This window comes from Schistocerca gregaria, unplaced genomic scaffold (genome assembly GCF_023897955.1).
Source record: "Schistocerca gregaria isolate iqSchGreg1 unplaced genomic scaffold, iqSchGreg1.2 ptg000077l, whole genome shotgun sequence".
NCBI lineage: Eukaryota > Metazoa > Arthropoda > Insecta > Orthoptera > Acrididae > Schistocerca > Schistocerca gregaria.
In genome coordinates, this window is record NW_026061710.1 from 16737656 (window position 1) to 16748559 (window position 10904).

Genomic DNA, 10904 nt, shown 5'->3' on the forward strand with positions numbered 1-10904 from the left:
TTTTCTCCATGGGAGAAATATCTCAAACTGTCTAATAATTTTGAGCGATTCCTCGAAGACCATTAGTAGTTTCCAAGCCCATCTGGAGGCATTCTGTAATCATTGGACCTTCAGTGTGTTGATGAAACACAGAAATTGGATCGGGATTGGATACAACAGGCACCACTCGGTTTTTTCTCCATGGGTGTTAAGTCTCTAACTGTCTACGCTTTGATCGTTCCCTGGAAGAGCAGTAGTAGTTTCCGAAGCACATCTAGAGGCTTTCCGTAATCTGTGAACCTTCAGAGTGTTGATGAAACATTGAAATTGAATTGGGATTGATTACAACAGGCACCATGCGGACTTTTCTCCATATCAGTGTTGTCTCAAACTGTCTACATTTTGATCGTTCACTGTAAGACAAGTAGTAGATTAAGAAGCACATCTGGAGGCATTCTGTTATCTGTGGACATTCAGAGTGTTGATGGAACACAGAAATTACATCGGTATTGAATACAACAGGCACCATGCGGACTTTTCTCCATGGGAGTAATGTCTCAAACTGTCTACGCTTTAATCAATCCCGGGAAGACCAGTAGTAGTTTCCGAAGCACATCTGGAGGCATTCCGTAATCTGTGGAACTTCAGAGTGTTGATAAAACACAGAAATTGCATCGGGATTCAATACAACAGGCACCATGCGGACTTTTCTCCATGGGAGTAGTGCCTCCCAGTGTCTACGCTTTGATCGTTCCCTGGAAGACCAGTAGTAGTTTCCGAAGCACATCTGGAGGCATTCTGTAATCAGTGTTCCTTCAGCGTGTTGATGAAACACAGAAAATGCATCGGGATTGAATATAACAGGCACCATGCGGACTTTTCTCCATGGGAATAATGTCTCAAACAGTCTAAGCTTTGATCCTTCCCTGAAAGACAAGTAGTAGTTTCCGAAACTAATCAGAATTCATTCTCTAATATGTGTAAATTCAGAGTGTTGATGAAACAGAGAAATTGCATCGGGATTGAATACAACAGGTACCATGCGGTCTTTTCTCCAAGGGAGAAATGTCTCAAACAGTTTACCTTTGATCGTTCCCTGGAAGACCAGTAGTAGTTACCAAGGCACATGTGGTGGCATTCTGTAATCTGTGGGGCTCCAGAGTGTTAACGAAACACAGAAATTGCATCGGGATTGAATATAACAGGCACCATGCGGACTTTTCTCCATGGGAGTAATGCCTCCAAATGCCTACGCTCTAATCGTATCCTGGAAGACCAGTAGTAGTTTCCGAAGCACATTTGGAGACATTCCGTAGTCTTTGGAGCTTCAGAGTGTTGATGAAACACAGAAATTGCGTCGGGATTGGATACAACCGGCACCATGAGGACTATTCTCTATAAGATTAATATCTCAAACTGTAAACGTTTTGATCGTTCCCTGGAAGGCCAGTAGTAGTTTGCGAAGCACATCAGGAGGCATTCTGTAATCTGTGGTCCTTCAGAATGTTGCAGAAAGACAGAAATTGCATCGCGATTGAATACAACACGTACCATATGGACTTTCTCCATGGCAGTGTTGTCTCAAACTGTTTACATTTTGATCGTTCCCTGGAAGACAAGTAGTAGATTAAGAAGCACACCTGGAGGCATTCCGTAATCTGTGGAGCTTCAGAGTGTTAATGAAACAAAGAAATTGCATCGGGATTGATAACAACAGGCAGCATGGGGAGTTTTCTCCATTGGAGTAATGTCACAAACTGTCTACGCTTCGATCATTCAGTGGAAGACCAGTAGTAGTTAACGAAGCACATCTGGGGGCATTCTGTAATCTGTGGTCCTTCAGAGTGTTGATGTAACACAGAAATTACATCGGGATTGAAAACAACAGGCACCATGCGGACTTTCCTCCTTGAGAGTAATGTCTCAGACTATCTACGCTTTAATCGTTCCCTGGAAGACCAGTAGTAGTTTCGGAAGTACATCTGGAGGCATTCGTTAATCTGTAGACCTTCAGGGTCTTGATGAAATATAGAAATTGCATCGGGATTAAATACAAGAGGCACGAAGCTGACCTTTCTCGATAGGAGAAATGTCTCTAATTGTCTACGAATTTTGATCGATTAATCGAAGACCGGTAGTAGTTTCCAAGCACATCTGGAGGCATTTTGTAATCATTGGACCTTCAGAGTGTTGATGAAACACAGAAATTGCATCGGGATTGGATACAACAGGCACCATGCGGACTTTTCTCCACGGCAGTAATGTCTCAAACTGTATACGCTTCGATCGTTCCCTGGAAGACCAGTAGTAGTTTCCGAAGCACATCTGGAGACATTCCGTAATCAGTGGACCTTCAGAGTATTGATGAAACACAGAAATTGCATCGGGATGGGATACAACCGGCACCATGAGCACTTTTCTCCATGGGATTAATGTCTCAAACTGTAAACGTTTTGATCGTTCCCTGGAATACCAGTAGTAGTTTGCGAAGCACATCTGGAGCCATTCTGTTATCTGTGGACAACCAGAGTCTTGATAGAACACAGAAATTACATCGGGATTGAATACAACAGGCACCATGCGGACTTTTCTCCATGGGAGTAATGTCTCAAACTGTCTACGCTTTAATCATTCCCTGGAAGGCCAGTAGTAGTTTCCGAAGCACATCTGGAGGCATTCCGTAATCTGTGGAGCTTCAGAGTGTTGATGAAACACAGAAATTGCATCGGGATTGAATACAACAGGCACCATGCGGACTTCTCTCCATGCGAGAAATGTCTCAAACTATCTACGAATTTTGATCAGTTCCTCGAAGACCAGTTGTAGTTTCCAAGCACATCTGGAGGCATTCTGTAATCTGTGGACCTTCCGTGTGTTGATGAAACACAGAAATTTCATCGGGATTGAATACAACAGGCACCATGCGGACTTTCTCCATGGGAGTAATGTCTCAAACTGTCTACATTTTCATCGTTCCCTGGAAGACAAGTAGTAGATTAAGAAGCACATCTGGAGGCATTCGGTAATCTGTGGAGCTTCAGAGTGTTGATTTAAGACAAAAATTGAATCGGGATTGCATACAACAGGCACCATGAGGACTTTTCTCCATAGGAGTTATGTCTCAAACTGTCTACGCTTTAATCATTCCCTGGAAGACCTGTAGTAGTTTCCAAAGCACATCTAGAGGCTTTCTGTAATCGGTGGATCTTCAGAGTGTAAACGAAACACAGAAATGCATCGGGATTGATACAACAGGCACCATGCGGACTTTTTTCCATGGGAGTAATGTCTCAAACTGTAAACGTTTTGATCGTTCCCTGGAATACCAGTAGTAGTTTGCGAAGCACATCTGGAGCCATTCTGTTATCTGTGGACATTCAGAGTGTTGATGGAACACAGAAATTACATCGGGATTGAATACAACAGGCACCATGCGGACTTTTCTCCATGGGAGTAATGTCTCAAACTGTCTACGCTTTAATCATTCCCTGGAAGGCCAGTAGTAGTTTCCGAAGCACATCTGGAGGCATTCCGTAATCTGTGGAGCTTCAGAGTGTTGATGAAACACAGAAATTGCATCGGGATTGAATACAACAGGCACCATGCGGACTTTTCTCCATGGGAGTAATGCCTCAAAGTGTCTACGCTTTGATCGTTCCCTGAAAGACAAGTAGTAGTTTCCGAAACTATTCAGGATTCATTCTCTAATCTGTGTAAATTCAGAGTGTTGATGAAACAGAGAAATTGCATCGGGATTGAATACAACAGGTACCATGCGGTCTTTTCTCCGAGGGAGTAATGTCTCAAACAGTTTACCTCTGATCGTTCCCTGGAAGACCAGTAGTAGTTACCAAGGCACATCTGGTGGCATTCTGTAATCTGTGGGGCTCCAGAGTGTTAATGAAACACAGAAATTGCATCGGGATATAATACAACAGGCACCATAGGGACTTTTCACCGTGGGAGTAATTTCTCATACTGTGTACGCTTTAATCGGTTCCAGGAAGACCAGGAGTAGTTTCCAACGCCTATCTGGAACCATTCTGTAATCGGTGGACCTTCAGAGTCTTGATGAAACACAGAAATTGCATCGGGATTAAATACAACATGCACGATGCTTACTTTTCTCCATGGGAGAAATGTCTCTAAGTGCCTACGAATTTTGATCGAGTCCTCGAAGACCAGTAGTAGTTTCCAAGCACATCTAAAGGCACTCTGTAATCTGTGGGCCTTCCGAGTGTTGATGAAACACAGAAATTGCATCGGGATAGAATACAATAGGCACCATGCGGATTTTCCTCCTTGAGAGTAATGTCTCAGACTATCTACGCTTTAATCGTTCCCTGGAAGACCAGTAGTAGTTTCGGAAGTACATCTGGAGGCATTCGTTAATCTGTAGACCTTCAGAGTCTTGATGAAATATAGAAATTGCATCGGGATTAAATACAAGAAGCACCATGCGGACTTTTCTCCATGGGAGAAATGTCTCAAACTGTCTAATAATTTTTACGATTCCTCGAACACCATTAGTAGTTTCCAAGCACATCTGGAGGCATTTTGTAACCATTGGACCTTCAGAGTGTTGATGAAACACAGAAATTGCATCGGGATTGGATACAACAGGCACCATGCGGACTTTTCTCCACGGGAGTAATGTCTCAAACTGTATACGCTTCGATCGTTCCCTGGAAGACCAGTAGTAGTTTCCGAAGCACATCTGGAGACATTCCGTAATCAGTGGACCCTCAGAGTATTGATGAAACACAGAAATTGCATCGGGATGGGATACAACCGGCACCATGAGCGCTTTTCCCCATGGGATTAATGTCTCAAACTCTAAACGTTTTGATCGTTCCCTGGAATACCAGTAGTAGTTTGCGAAGCACATCTGGAGCCATTCTGTTATCTGTGGACATTCAGAGTCTTGATAGAACACAGAAATTACATCGGGATTGAATACAACAGGCACCATACGGACTTTTCTCCATGGGAGTAATGTCTCAAACTGTCTACGCTTTAATCATTCCCTGGAAGGCCAGTAGTAGTTTCCGAAGCACATCTGGAGGCATTTCGTAATCTGTGGAGCTTCAGAGTGTTGATGAAACACAGAAATTGCATCGGGATTGAATACAACAGGCACCATGCGGACTTCTCTCCATGCGAGAAATGTCTCAAACTATCTACGAATTTTGATCAGTTCCTCGAAGACCAGTTGTAGTTTCCAAGCACATCTGGAGGCATTCTGTAATCTGTGGACCTTCCGTGTGTTGATGAAACACAGAAATTGCATCGGGATTTTCATACAAGAGGCACCATGCGGAGTTTTCTCCATGGGAGTTATGTCTCAAACTGTCTACGCTTTGATCCTTCCCTGGAAGACCTGTAGTAGTTTCCGAAGCACATCTGGAGGCATTCTGTAATCAGTGTTCCTCCAGCGTGTTTATGAAACACAGAAATGTCATCGGGATTGAATACAACAGGCAACATGCGGACTTTCTCCATGGGAGTAATGTCTCAAACTGTCTACATTTTCATCGTTCCCTGGAAGACAAGTAGTAGATTAAGAAGCACATCTGGAGGCATTCGGTAATCTGTGTAGCTTCAGAGTGTTGATTTAAGACAAAAATTGAATCGGGATTGCATACAACAGGCACCATGAGGACTTTTCTCCATAGGAGTTATGTCTCAAACTGGCTACGCTTTAATCATTCCCTGGAAGACCTGTAGTAGTTTCCAAAGCACATCTAGAGGCTTTCTGTAATCGGTGGATCTTCAGAGTGTAAACGAAACACAGAAATGCATCGGGATTGATACAACAGGCACCATGCGGACTTTTCTCCATGGGAGTAATGTCTCAAACTGTAAACGTTTTGATCGTTCCCTGGAATACCAGTAGTAGTTTGCGAAGCACATCTGGAGCCATTCTGTTATCTGTGGACATTCAGAGTGTTGATGGAACACAGAAATTACATCGGGATTGAATACAACAGGCACCATGCGGACTTTTCTCCATGGGAGTAATGTCTCAAACTGTCTACGCTTTAATCATTCCCTGGAAGGCCAGTAGTAGTTTCCGAAGCACATCTGGAGGCATTCCGTAATCTGTGGAGCTTCAGAGTGTTGATGAAACACAGAAATTGCATCGGGATTGAATACAACAGGCACCATGCGGACTTTTCTCCATGGGAGTAATGCCTCCCAGTGTCTACGCTTTGATCGTTCCCTGAAAGACAAGTAGTAGTTTCCGAAACTATTCAGGATTCATTCTCTAATCTGTGTAAATTCAGAGTGTTGATGAAACAGAGAAATTGCATCGGGATTGAATACAACAGGTACCATGCGGTCTTTTCTCCAAGGGAGTAATGTCTCAAACTGTTTACCTTTGATCGTTCCCTGGAAGACCAGTAGTAGTTACCAAGGCACATCTGGTGGCATTCTGTAATCTGTGGGGCTCCAGAGTGTTAATGAAACACAGAAATTGCATCGGGATATAATACAACAGGCACCATAGGGACTTTTCACCATGGGAGTAATTTCTCATACTGTGTACGCTTTAATCGGTTCCAGGAAGACCAGGAGTAGTTTCCAACGCCTATCTGGAACCATTCTGTAATCGGTGGACCTTCAGAGCCTTGATGAAACACAGAAATTGCATCGGGATTAAATACAACAGGCACGATGCTTACTTTTCTCCATGGGAGAAATGTCTCTAAGTGCCTACGAATTTTGATCGATTCCTCGAAGACCAGTAGTAGTTTCCAAGCACATCTAAAGGCACTCTGTAATCTGTGGGCCTTCCGAGTGTTGATGAAACACAGAAATTGCATCGGGATCGAATACAATAGGCACCATGCGGACTTTCCTCCTTCAGAGTAATGTCTCAGACTATCTACGCTTTAATCGTTCCCTGGAAGACCAGTAGTAGTTTCGGAAGTAAATCTGGAGGCATTCGTTAATCTGTAGACCTTCAGAGTCTTGATGAAATATAGAAATTGCATCGGGATTAAATACAAGAAGCACCATGCGGACTTTTCTCCATGGGAGAAATGTCTCAAACTGTCTAATAATTTTTACGATTCCTCGAACACCATTAGTAGTTTCCAAGCACATCTGGAGGCATTCTGTAAACATTGGACCTTCAGACTGTTGATGAAATACTGAAATTGCATCGGGATTGGATACCACTGGAACCATGAGGACTTTTCTCCATGGGAGTAATGTCTCAAACTGTCTACACTTTAATCATTCCATGGAAGGCCAGTAGTAGTTTCCGATGCACATCTGGAGGCATTCTGTAATCAGTGTTCCTTCAGCGTGTTGATGAAACACAGAAAATGCATCAGGATTGAATATAACAGGCACCATGCGGACTTTTCTCCATGGGAATAATGTCTCAAACTGTCTACGCGTTGATCCTTCCCTGGAAGACCAGTAGTAGTTTCCGAAGCACATCTGGAGGCATTCTGTAATCTGTGGACCATCAGAGTATTGAGAAACACAGAAATTGCATCGGGATTAAATACAACAGGCACTTTGCTGACTTTTCTCCGTGGGATTAATGTCTCAAGTTGTCTACGCTTTTATCGTTCCCTGAAAGACAAGTAGTAGTTTCCGAAGCTAATAAGGATTCATTCTCTAATCTGTGTAAATTCAGAGTGTTGATGAAACAGAGAAATTGCATCGGGATTGAATACAACAGGTACCATGCGGTCTTTTCTCCAAGGGAGTAATGTCTCAAACAGTTTACCTTTGATCGTTCCCTGGAAGACCAGTAGTAGTTACCAAGGCACATCTGGTGGCATTCTGTAATCTGTGGTTCTCCAGAGTGTTAATGAAACACAGAAATTGCATCGGGATATAATACAACAGGCACCATGCGGACCTTTCTCCATGGGAGTAATGTCTCAAACTGTCTACGCTTTGATCTACTGCTGGAACACCAGTAGTAGTTTCCGAAGCACATCTGGAGGCATTCTGTAATCCGTGGACCTTCAGAGTGTTGATGAAACACAGAAATTGCATCGGGATTAAATACAACAGGCACCATGCAGACCTTTCTCCTTAGGAGAAATGTCTTAAACAGTCTACGAATTTTGATCGATCCCTCTAAGACCTGTAGTAGTTTCAAAGCATATCCGGAGGCATTCTGTAATCTGTGGACATTCGGAGTGTTGATGAAACACAGAAAGTGAAGCGGAATTGAATACAACAGGCACCATGCGGACTTTTCCCCATAGGAGTAATGTCTCAAACTGTCTACGCTTCGATCGTTCATTGGAAGTCCAGTAACAGTTTCCGAAGCACATCTGGATTCATTCTGTAATCTGTGGTCCTTCAGAATGTTGAAGAAACACAGAAATTGCAACGGGATTGAATACAACAGGCACCGTGCGGACTTTCTCCATGGGAGTAATGTCTCAATCTGTCTTCATTTTGATCGTTCCCTGGAAGACAAGTAGTAGATTAAGAAGCACATCTGGAGACATTCCGTAATCAGTGGATCTACAGAGTATTGATGAAACACAGAAATTGCATCGGGATGGGATACAACCGCACCATGAGCACTTTTCTCCATGGGATTAATGTCTCAAACTGTAAACGTTTTGATCGTTACCTGGAATACCAGTAGTAGTTTGCGAAGCACATCTGGAGCCATTCTGTTATCTGTGGACATTCAGAGTGTTGATGGAACACAGAAATTACATCGGGATTGAATACAACAGGCACCATGCGGACTTTTCTCCATGGGAGTAATGTCTCAAACTGTCTACGCTTTAATCATTCCCTGGAAGGCCAGTAGTAGTTTCCGAAGCACAACTGGGGGCATTCTGTAATCTGTGGTCCTTGAGAATGTTGCAGAAACACATAAATTGCATCGGGATTGAATACAAGAAGCACCATGCGGACTTTTCTCCATGGGAGAAATGTCTCAAACTGTCTAATAATTTTTACGATTCCTCGAACACCATTAGTACTTTCCAAGCACATCTGGAGGCATTCTGTAAACATTGGACCTTCAGACTGTTGATGAAACACTGAAATTGCATCGGGATTGGATACCACTGGAACCATGAGGACTTTTCTCCATGGGAGTAATGTCTCAAACTGTCTACACTTTAATCATTCCATGGAAGGCCAGTAGTAGTTTCCGATGCACATCTGGAGGCCTTCTGTAATCAGTGTTCCTTCAGCGTGTTGATGAAACACAGAAAATGCATCGGGATTGAATATAACAGGCACTTTGCTGACTTTTCTCCGTGGGATTAATGTCTCAAATTGTCTACGCTTTTATCGTTCCCTGAAAGACAAGTAGTAGTTTCCGAAGCTAATAAGGATTCATTCTCTAATCTGTGTAAATTCAGAGTGTTGATGAAACAGAGAAATTGCATCGGGATTGAATACAACAGGTACCATGCGGTCTTTTCTCCAAGGGAGTAATGTCTCAAACAGTTTACCTTTGATCGTTCCCTGGAAGACCAGTAGTAGTTACCAAGGCACATCTGGTGGCATTCTGTAATCTGTGGTACTCCAGAGTGTTAATGAAACACAGAAATTGCATCGGGATATAATACAACAGGCACCATGCGGACCTTTCTCCATGGGAGTAATGTCTCAAACTGTCTACGCTTTGATCTACTGCTGGAACACCAGTAGTAGTTTCCGAAGCACATCTGGAGGCATTCTGTAATCCGTGGACCTTCAGAGTGTTGATGAAACACAGAAATTGCATCGGGATTAAATACAACAGGCACCATGCGGACCTTTCTCCTTAGGAGAAATGTCTTAAACAGTCTACGAATTTTGATCGATCCCTCTAAGACCTGTAGTAGTTTCAAAGCATATCCGGAGATATTCTGTAATCTGTGGACATTCGGAGTGTTGATGAAACACAGAAAGTGAATCGGAATTGAATACAACAGGCACCATGCGGACTTTTCCCCATAGGAGTAATGTCTCAAACTGTCTACGCTTCGATCGTTCATTGGAAGTCCAGTAACAGTTTCCGAAGCACATCTGGAATCATTCTGTAATCTGTGGTCCTTCAGAATGTTGAAGAAACACAGAAATTGCAACGGGATTGAATACAACAGGCACCGTGCGGACTTTCTCCATGGGAGTAATGTCTCAATCTGTCTTCATTTTGATCGTTCCCTGGAAGACAAGTAGTAGATTAAGAAGCACATCTGGAGGCATTCTGTAATCTGTGGACCTCCAGAGTGTTGATGAAACGCAGAAATTGCATCGGGATTGAATACAACAGGCACCATGCAGTTTTTTCTCAATGGGAGTAATGTCTCAAACTGTCTACACTTTGGCCGATTCCTGGGAGACCTGTAGAAGTAACCGAAGCTCATCTGGAGGCATTCTGTAATCTGTGGACCTTCAGAATGTTGAAGAAACACAGAAATTGCATCGGGATTGAGTACAACACGCCCCATGCGGACTTTCTCCATGGGAGTAATGTCTCAAACTGTCTACAGTTTGATCGTTTCCTGGAAGACAAGTAGTAGATTAAGAAGCACATCTGGAGGCATTCCGTAATCCATGGAGCTTCAGAGTGTTGATGAAACACAGACATTGCATCGGGATTGAATACAACAGGCACGATGCTTACTTTTCTCCATGGGAGAAATGTCTCTAAGTGCCTACGAATTTTGATCGATTCCTCGAAGACCAGTAGTAGTTTCCAAGCACATCTATAGGCACTCTGTAATCTGTGGGCCTTCCGAGTGTTGATGAAACACAGAAATTGCATCGGGATGGAATACAGTAGGCACCATGCGGACTTTTCTCCATGTGAGTAATGTGTCAAACTATCTACGCTTCAATCGTTCAGTGGAAGTCCAGTAACAGTTTCCGAAGCACATCTGGAGGCATTCCGTAATCTGTGGACCTTCAGAATGTAAAGAAGAATCACAGAAATT